The 9,423-nt window shown below is 41.1% G+C and overlaps 1 protein-coding gene and 1 pseudogene across 1 annotated transcript in view; one reads left to right on the top strand and one right to left on the bottom strand.

The window, feature by feature from the left end:
* The window catches only part of LOC102253647, an 8,317-nt pseudogene extending 5,492 nt beyond the window's left edge, over positions 1-2,825 (top strand).
* Positions 1-9,423, bottom strand: part of HTR2A (5-hydroxytryptamine (serotonin) receptor 2A, G protein-coupled) — a 92,945-nt gene that overhangs the window by 65,621 nt on the left and 17,901 nt on the right. The gene's annotated exons all lie outside the window — the stretch shown is intronic.

Genomic DNA, 9,423 nt, shown 5'->3' with positions numbered 1-9,423 from the left:
GGTAATGTGGGTATAAGGACACATATGTAATATCTTAATCAATAAAAAATATATTTAAAAAAAAAAGCAAGAGAAAAGCAGTTAGTTACCTACAAGGAAGCTACCATAGACTATTCGCTGATTTCTCAACAGAAACTTTGCAGGCCAGGAGGGATTGGCAATAAATATTCAAAGTGATGAAAAGCAGGGACCTACAACCAAGATTACTCTACTTACCAAGATTACTCTGTCCTCAGTTAGAATCAGAGGACCGATAAAGAGCTTACCAGACAAGAAAAAGGTAATGGAGTCCATTGCCACCAAACCAGTATTACATGAAATGTTAAAGGGTCTTCTTTAAGAAGAAGAAGAAAAAAAATATGAAAAATAAAATGGCAATAAATACATATCTATCAACAGTTGAATCTAAAAAACAAAACAAACAAGCAAGCAGAACAGTAACAGAACCATAGACACAGAGAACATTTCGATGGTTGCCAGATAGGAGGAGATGTTGGGGGAATGGCTGAAAAAGGTGAAGGGATTAAGAAATACAAATTGGTAGTTACAAGAATGGTTATGGGGATGTAAACTACAGCATAGAAAATAATATTGTAATAACTATGTATGGTGTCAGATGGGTATAAGATTTATCAGGATATTCACTTGTTAAGTTATACAATGTTGAACCACTGGTTGTACGCCTGTAACTAATATAATATTGTATGTCAACTGTATTTGAAAAATTAAAAAATAATTTTAAAATTAAAAAAGGAATAGGAATATGAAAAGGAGTCATGATGAATCTATTCCATAGAAATTAGGGATATGTCAGAGACCAATTAATTCACCATCTTGAAGATGTCTTAAAAACTTAGATAATAACAAACTTTAGTAACTTTTTTCATCAAGGTTCTTATGGATATATTCTAGTAGGAATTTGGCAAGATGTTTCCATCCACTTTTACTTCCCAACAGTCCTAATTCCAGAAATCAGGTATTAATTTTAAAAATGAGAACTATGAGGGCAGATTAGAAACTAAATTTAGGAAGATATTTTAAAATGCTAGTATACTTCCTATTTCTCGAATCCTTGTTACTAAAACAAAGGCTGTTTACCCTCAACCAAGTAAGAGCCCAAAAATCAGGGAAAAATCAGAAAATATCACCTTCTGGAGTTAAAACCAAGAAGGATTATAACAAAAATAGATGAAACACTTCATCAGCAGAAATCTTTCTAGAAGTGACTTTCTAAAAGAAAGGTTTCAAATTGTTTCTGATAAAAACTTCTTTATCTGTTTATCCAAGATTCTAAAGTACCTCTCTAAAAGTCAGCCAGCACTAATAACATGACTAATATAAGCAAGTACTGACCTTAGAACTGCTGTATTATATATACTAGGCTATTTTGATGACTAAGATGATATATGAAAAATAGTCTGATAGCCAAGAAAAATTCAGCATTATTCAGTACTTTTTAGGGGAAAGATGCTCTGAATCTAGACAACTGCTCTTGCTTATTTAGAGACAAACATCCCTAGAGTGGAAAAGGGCAATTTATCACTGTTACAGAGTTATAAAAATTTCCTCTAAAGGACTTTGAAGTTAATATATCTCAATCCTTTGTTTATCAAAGTATATTGTAATGTCTTTCTTTCACATAATTCTTTCTTCTTGGAAAATTCTCTCTCACTCTCTATTTTCCCAACTTCTGTTCATCTTTCAAAACTCAACTCAAACATTCCCATTTTCATATAACCTTCCCTCATCCCAAACTCTTCTGAGTTCTTTGCATTTTTATTATAACGGACAATTCCATTTTCTGTTATAGCTAGTCTTTCTCCATCAGACTGTATGTTTTTGCTGTGTACTTATATTTTAATTCATATTAATAAAACATGAATATGTGTCCAATCCTCTGGTAAGTGCATATATTTTTATTCACTTCTCACTCTGTCCCTCACATGCTTGTACTATCCATGGCCCACTGGGGAACCTCGCTAACTTCATGTTGTTTTCTATAGCCTTTTGAGAGGATTGCACTACTAGGAAGGAATTTCCCTTGTAGGTGAATAGATCCAGGAAAATGGGTATATACAACCTATGTATTAAATAAGTCAGTTTATTTTAATTAGTCTAATGTAAGCCAACTTCTTGGAGTGTGATCATCAGAGAGAGAGAGAGAGAAAGAGAGAGAGAGAGAGAGAGAGAGAGAGGAAAAAGAAACCTGAACTTGCAAAGTTGATGCCTGGATTGTAGAATGTGGAGACGCCACTAATGACTAGCTGCAATGGGGAGATCCTGCCTGAGAGACCCATGGGCCATCCAGGATATATATTACATCCCTTTTTATAGCTGTAAAAAAATCCAAGTTAAAGGAAAACTACCCCGAGAGACTATGCAGATTCTGATATGACAGAACCTGGCTTAGAGGAGGATGATTCTCATACACTTTCCAAATAAGTCTTAAAATCTCAAAGCAAAGCTCTTCAGCTGGTGGGGAAAAATTCACCAGCATCTCCTTCTTACAGGCACTATTATTTTGTCATTTAACATAACTACAACATGGTTGGCATAAAGAAAAAAATAATCTATTTTTATATAAATATTTGTGTTCTCTATACTTTACATGAAAGCCTATATATAAAAAAACCCCCAGCTTTTTGAAACCAAGCACATAAAAAATAAAAATTTCTTGAAAGTGTTTTCAGTGTCAGAATCTAGAATTAATTTTTGTATGCATGCATTCCTGGATAGGCATTATTTATTAAATAATTTGGGATCAATATGAAGTATAACTTTTTGTTTGTTTTTCATTTCTTATTCTCTAGGAACTCATGATTTAGTGGGGGAATAAACATTATATGATATGTGAAAAGATAATATGTAAAAGGATTATGGAAGAATCAAAGCAGGGCAAGTAACTAATCCTTGGAGAGAAGGGATAAGTGGAGAAGGCTTCCTGGAGGAGGCGATACCAAAAGAAAAGCAGAAATTAGCCAGGCAAGGAGATGAGAAGGAATTTGAAGCAGAAGATAGATACAAAAATAAAGGTGAAATGACATGGGGATTATGGGCAATTTATTTAAGCTGGATAATAAAATGTGAGGCAAACGGTGATAGGAGATACATAGAGGTGTGGTTAGGGATCATATTTACAGGGGCCTTGTTTCTTATTTAAGGATCTGTAATCTATTGGCAGCAAAGTCATTCAAGAGTTTCCAACAGGAGAGTGATTTAGTTAAATCTGTATGTTATAAAGTTGACTTGAATGACAAGGTGAAGAATGACAGTAAAAAACATGTAGACTAGCATAGGATAGAGATGGTGAGGGTTGGATGGAAAGAGAAGAGTGATTTATAAAATAGCTAAAAAACCAAAGGACTAGTCAATTACTTGGGTATGGAGGTGAGGAAGGGGAGGAATCAATCCTGGGTGTCTAGTGACTGAGTAGACATTAAACCATGTTTTAAGATATTTCAGGGGAAGGAATGGCAGACAAAGAGTACAAATTTTTATTAAATAACACTGAGGTTCCTGTGGGACTTCAGGCTAGAAGTGTACATCAGATGGTTGGATGCAGGAGTCTGAAGACCTGGGGAACAACCCTGTGGGCTACAATGTAAGTTGATCAGTTCATCAGTGTTCTTCTAATAGCTGAATCCATGGAAATGGAAAGAACCCAGAAAAAGAATTGAGAATAAAGTGAGAATGTGGAGAATGGATCTGTGGAGCCTAATACCATTTAAGGAGTAAGAGGAAAAGTAGTCTACCAAAACAACAGAAAAAGATCAGAGAGGAAAGGAAAAAAGCTGAGGAGGGAGACAGTTTGAAGAGGGGAGATACATCCACAGAATTATATAAATGCATAAAAGGACAATAAGGAATAAAAGATATATATCTACATATATAAAAGCTTAAGCAATTGATGACCGAACGACCAAATGACTGGTCGACAGGTTGCTATGACACACACTGACCACCAGGGGGAAGATGCAGGAGGTGCCCCCTGGTGGTCAGTGCACTCTCACAGCCAACCTCCCATGGACCCCCTCCCCTGCTGGCCAACCTCCCATGGCCCTTCTCCCCAGCTGGTCGCCCCAAAGGCCATGATTGGTGATGGCCAACCTCCTGTGGCCCCTCCCCCTGGCTGACCAACCTCCCGTGGCCTTGATTGGCCCCAACTTTTGGTGGGTCAAGATAATATCCAAGCACATGTGTCTGTACTATCTTATTCCTAAATTTCCATTTGATGATTTAAAAAGATAAAATGCATTGATAAGAATCCTACCTAATAATAGATAAACATGGTAATTGACCGTACCTTCGCTATGCCTCCCATTGGCTAATCAGCGTGATATGCAAATTAACCGCCAGCAAAGATGACGGCTAATTTGCATACTGCAGGTGGAGCCGGCAGCGCGTGACGCTGCCCAGGGGACCCAGGCCTTGGATCCGTGACCTGGCAAGGGAGCAAAGCGGCGGAGAAGAGATAGAGCCCAGGTGGCAGAGAAGGGAGGGAGTCAAAGGCTAAGTGGTGAAGGGAGGGAGCAAGGCAGCGGAGAAGGAAGCGAAGCCTGCCTCGGTGGGCTTCGCTCCCTTCTCTGCTTCACTGTGGTCTCAGGAAGCCCTATTCTTGCAGGAATAGGCCCGAGGAAGCCCTATTCTTGCAGGAATCTTCCTGCAAGGGGCCTCTAGTAAATTATAACAACCCATAAAAAGAAAAAGGGTCTCTTCACATTAGTATTTAACAAATGATGGAAGAATCTTTGGAAGACAGCAGATAGGACCTGGTTTAGAGGGTAACAGGATTTAAAGAAAGGGCCAAGACAAATAAAAGAGAGCTGCAGCAAAGGTTAGTAGGGTTTGGAAGGAACAGCTTGAAATGCAAACACAGAGTCAAAGACTACCCAAGTAGAAGGGAACTGAGGGGTATTCTCAAAGGGCTGAAATATTAGGGAATCCTTCAGAGCCTGCAGGTTCCTGACAGCCCAATATAGGAGATGGGCAGGAGGGGAAAGTATATGGATACTAGTACTCTGCTTTAAATGACCAGAAGAGACATACTTCCCACTCCTGTTCTTTCTCCTCTTCCTCATCCTGCTTAAAAGAATGATTAGCAAAAGAGCAAAAAAACTCAGTCCATGAAACAGGTCAAATCAACAGTCTGAGCAAAAGGATAGAGCTTTTTTTAAATCACTGGATCATTTAATTTTTCTCATTAGTTTTCAGTGACCATGGAGGGTGTATGCTACTAACTGCTGTTTTATTGAGCATGTTGTCCCATAGCTATGGATAGAGTCTGCCATGCAGAGAGAAGTCATCTGTCACTCTGCCTGGGCTATTAAATAGTCTCTTACCCATGGGTGAGCATCCTGAAGGACAACATGTCCTCCAAGAGCATAGGCTTTCTGTGGTGTTATATTCCTAAATATGGGTTGAGCTGGTCAGGCAGGGGAGATGTTCCCAAAGTCTCCTGCACCTGTGGGCAGAAAGGGAAAGGACTGCTGTATTTGAAGGAAAAGAGAAAGAGGTGGCAAGAGTGAGAAGTGGCCCTGCAGAGCCTTTGTTTCAAGGCAGTGGCAGCACAGCTGGCCACTTGGCAGCTCTCTGGTGCTGCAATACTCTAGAGAAGGACAGCAGCCTCTCTCCACATGGCTGTGAGCATCCCTGCTCCTGGACATGACCTACTCACCTGCAGGCTGGATGGTGCCCAGAGCTCTCTCCTGGAACACCATAGTGTGGCAGTGTGGCAGGGGTAAAAAGAAATAGAAAAAGGGAAGGCAATTTCATTTCATCTAGGACAGAAAATGCAAAGATAGAGAAACCTAGGGAAAGGCAAATTAGACTAATTCTTTACAAGGTTTCTTCTGTACCCTGGTAGGTGCTCACCTACAATGTGATCTGCAAGCAGTGGGACAGAGAACAGGTTGCCTGAAGAGTCTGAAACCTACTTCTTAGGTTGACTCCTGGCAATGAGCCAGGTGGACATAAACCTGTCCAGTCCCAGATGAGAAAATCCCAAGTGGGTTCCTCAGACACTTTATTTCAGGCAGTGGATCTGGGAATGTGCCAAAGCAGAAAGGCCAACAGAACATCAACTGAGTCTGAGCTGATTTTATTCAGCTGATTTATTTTACTTTTCTAAGCATTTTTTTCAGAAGATATGGTATGACAGAAAAATTAAACATACATATTTATCATTCCTGTTGGACTTAAATGTGTAATTTTTTAACCTTAAGTGTTAACATTTTTAGTAGTTATATTTGTTTATATATATTCACTTCATTCAATACAGAATTTGAAGCTACACACACACACACACACACACACACACGCACACACACAAAGGAGAGAGAAAGAAAAGAAAAACAGGACCAAGAAAAATACATAGGTCTAAAAAATTGATTTATAGATACCAAGATGGCAGCCTAGGTAAATGCCAGTACTCACTGCCTCCCACAACCACATCAAAATGACACCTAAAATACAAAACAACCATCATCAAGAACCCCCTGAAAGCTGACTGAATGGAAGTCCTACAACTAGAGAAGTAGAGAAGAAAGCACATTGAGACTGGTAGGAGGAGCAGAGGCATGGAATGGGCTGATCCGGCACCAACGTGGGCTGGTTTTTTAATCCAGAGGAAGATCGTCTCTGTGGAGGCTGCCATGAGGATCAAGGTGTTCCAGCCCCACACCAGACCACCCCACCCAGGGTCCCAGACATGGGGAGAGAAGTACCCATAATTTTGGGCTGTAAAAACCAAAGGGGATTATGGCTGAGGGACATGGAGGCTGCCAGAGACCTACTTGTCCCTCTGAAAGGGCTGGCCCAAACTTCCTCTGAGCTCCAGCTCCAGGAGGTGGTGGGGGACTCAGACACATACGGGGAGGAACTGGATTGTCTGGCATTGGGGCAGGAACTCGGTGGCAGCTTTGTACCAAATGGAGGTGCTTGCAGGGGTCATTGTTCTTATGCGTAGACCTCTGTTCCAGAGCTGACTGGCAACCATATCTGAGTCCCCTGAAGCACACTGTTTGCTCAGCCTTAGTGATTCCCTGAGACTCCACCCCATCCAATTTGCAGCCCCACCCAAGCTGTTTGAAGCAGGTGTTCCATATGAATGGCCTGTCCTGGCTCAGGCTTCAGACTTTGCTGAAATCTCTTAAGCTGCAGCTGGTATCAGCATGTCCCAAACCTATCAATAAAAGGCCCAAGACCTGGCACCAGCACCAGCCTGCCTTGCTTCACAGCTGGGCCTCACCTGGGCACTTCCAAATCCAATACAAATATGAGGAATCTACATATCTCTCTGTAGCTCCTTCTAGGTGACCCCAGGCAGTAGCTAACTTTGCACCTCCCTGAAGACCCAAGAGCCAGTGGACAGCTTCAGTCCATACCAGATTACAACTCAACACATCCACAAGCGATACACTTAAGGGGAAAACTGAGTGAACACCATAGCCCCACTGAAGCAAGTCCTGCTCCATAGGGGTGTTTCTTGCACAGCAGATCTTCCACTGTAGTTTCAGCTGGCCCTCACAGCCAATTGGCCTGGAGGTCAATTCCTCCCAGTGACACCAGCTGCAATCAAGGCGCAGCTACAATAAGACTGTTCACACAGCCCACACAAGGGATCACCTAGAGTGCCCAGCTCAGGTAACTGAAGAGGCTGAGCCACTGGGCTCTATAGGACACCTACTACACAAGGCCACTCTACCAACTCCAGGAGACATAGCATCTCTACCTATACATAGAAACAAACACAGGGAAACAGCCAAATTTTAGAGACAAAGAAACATGGCACAAATGAAAGAAATGGAAGAAAGCAAACTACTGTATACAGAGTTCAATACCATGGTTATAAGGTTACTCAAGGATCTTCATGAGAGCTTCAAGGGACTTAGTGAGACTTTCAAGGATCTTAGTGAAAATGCCAAAGACATGGAAAAGGACCAGTCAGAAATTAAGAATACATAACTGAAGTAAAGAATAATTTACAGGGATTTAACTATAGAACAGAAGATTCTGAGAATCAAATCAATGATTTGAAATATGAAAAAGCAAATAACACCCATTCAGAAGAGCAAAAAGAAAAAAGAATAGAAAAATATAAAGATAGTGTAAGGAGCCCCTGGGATAACTTCAAGTGTACCAACATTTACATTATGGGGGTGCCAGAAGGAGAAGAGAGAAAGCAAGATATTTAAAATCTATTTGAAGATAATGACAGAAAACTTTCCCTACCTGCTGAAAGAAATAGACTTATGAGTTCAGAAAGCACAGAGAGTCCCAAACAAGAGGACCCAAAAGAGGCCCACACCATGACACATCATTCTCAGAGGGAAGGGCGTGTAAGGGGGGTGGGAAGAGATTAAACAAAGATCTTATATGTATATATGCCTTACCTATGGTCATAAACAATATGGTAGCAAAGACCTGAAGCAGGGTGGGAACCAGGAGGAGGAGGACAATGGGAAGAAAAAGAGGGACATCTGTAATACTCTCAACAATAAAGATTTAAAAGTAAAATAAAATAAAAAGTTGATTTATAAAGTCACAAGCAATTCCAATAAAAAAACAATGTGTTTTTCCCCCCCTGGAATTAGATAGAAGCTGATAGAAGCTGTGTTTTTAAAACTCATATAAGAAGTAAATGAAAATGGTCAAAACATGTCTGAAAAAGTACAATGAAGGACTACTAGATCTAAGAGAGAATAAAAACCATCCTATATAATAAAAGCATAATATGAAAATCGACCAAATGGCCGAACAGCAGAACGTCCATCTAGATGACCATCCAGATGACCATCTGGAACCACACTATGATATCCACTGGCACCAGGCCAGCCAAGGCAGGTGCGATGCGATTGGTCTGGGACCCAGCTATTACCCTATGATTGCCTTGTAGAGGGAGGCCCAGGCCGGCAGGGCGATCAATTGGGAGGCTCCACAATCGCCCCAAAGAGGGAGGTCCAGGCCACCAACCGGTGGCCTGCAGTGGGTGGGCGGGGCCTCCCTCTGTGAGGAGGGAAGCCCAGGCCCCGGTTGCCAGCAGCCAGAGGGAAGCCGGGGTCCCAGGTGCTGGAGGGAAGCCAGTGCCGGCAGCTAGGGGAAGGAAGGGCTACTCTTGCACAAATTTTGTGCATCAAGACTCTAGTAATTATATATCCTCGATTGAAAGTACACTATCGGTGAATGAATAGACTGATCATTAGAATAGAAAAAGTCCAGCAATAAACCTAAATACAGGACAGAATAAAAGTGGGTTTACAGTTGTTCATATTGAAAATGAAATGTAATAATCCTATATAATAAAGAGGTAATATGAAAATTAACCCTCAAACCTTCACAGCGATGGCTGCCTATGACCAGGCCAGCAGGGGGATTAATGAGGAGGATCAAACAACTGAACAGCAGGCTGTGTGGGGCAACCTGGGC

This window comes from Myotis brandtii, unplaced genomic scaffold (genome assembly GCF_000412655.1).
Source record: "Myotis brandtii unplaced genomic scaffold, ASM41265v1 scaffold15, whole genome shotgun sequence".
Lineage (NCBI taxonomy): Eukaryota > Metazoa > Chordata > Mammalia > Chiroptera > Vespertilionidae > Myotis > Myotis brandtii.
The sequence above is the reverse complement of the archived record's forward strand: the minus strand, read 5'-3'. Positions and strand labels throughout refer to the sequence as shown.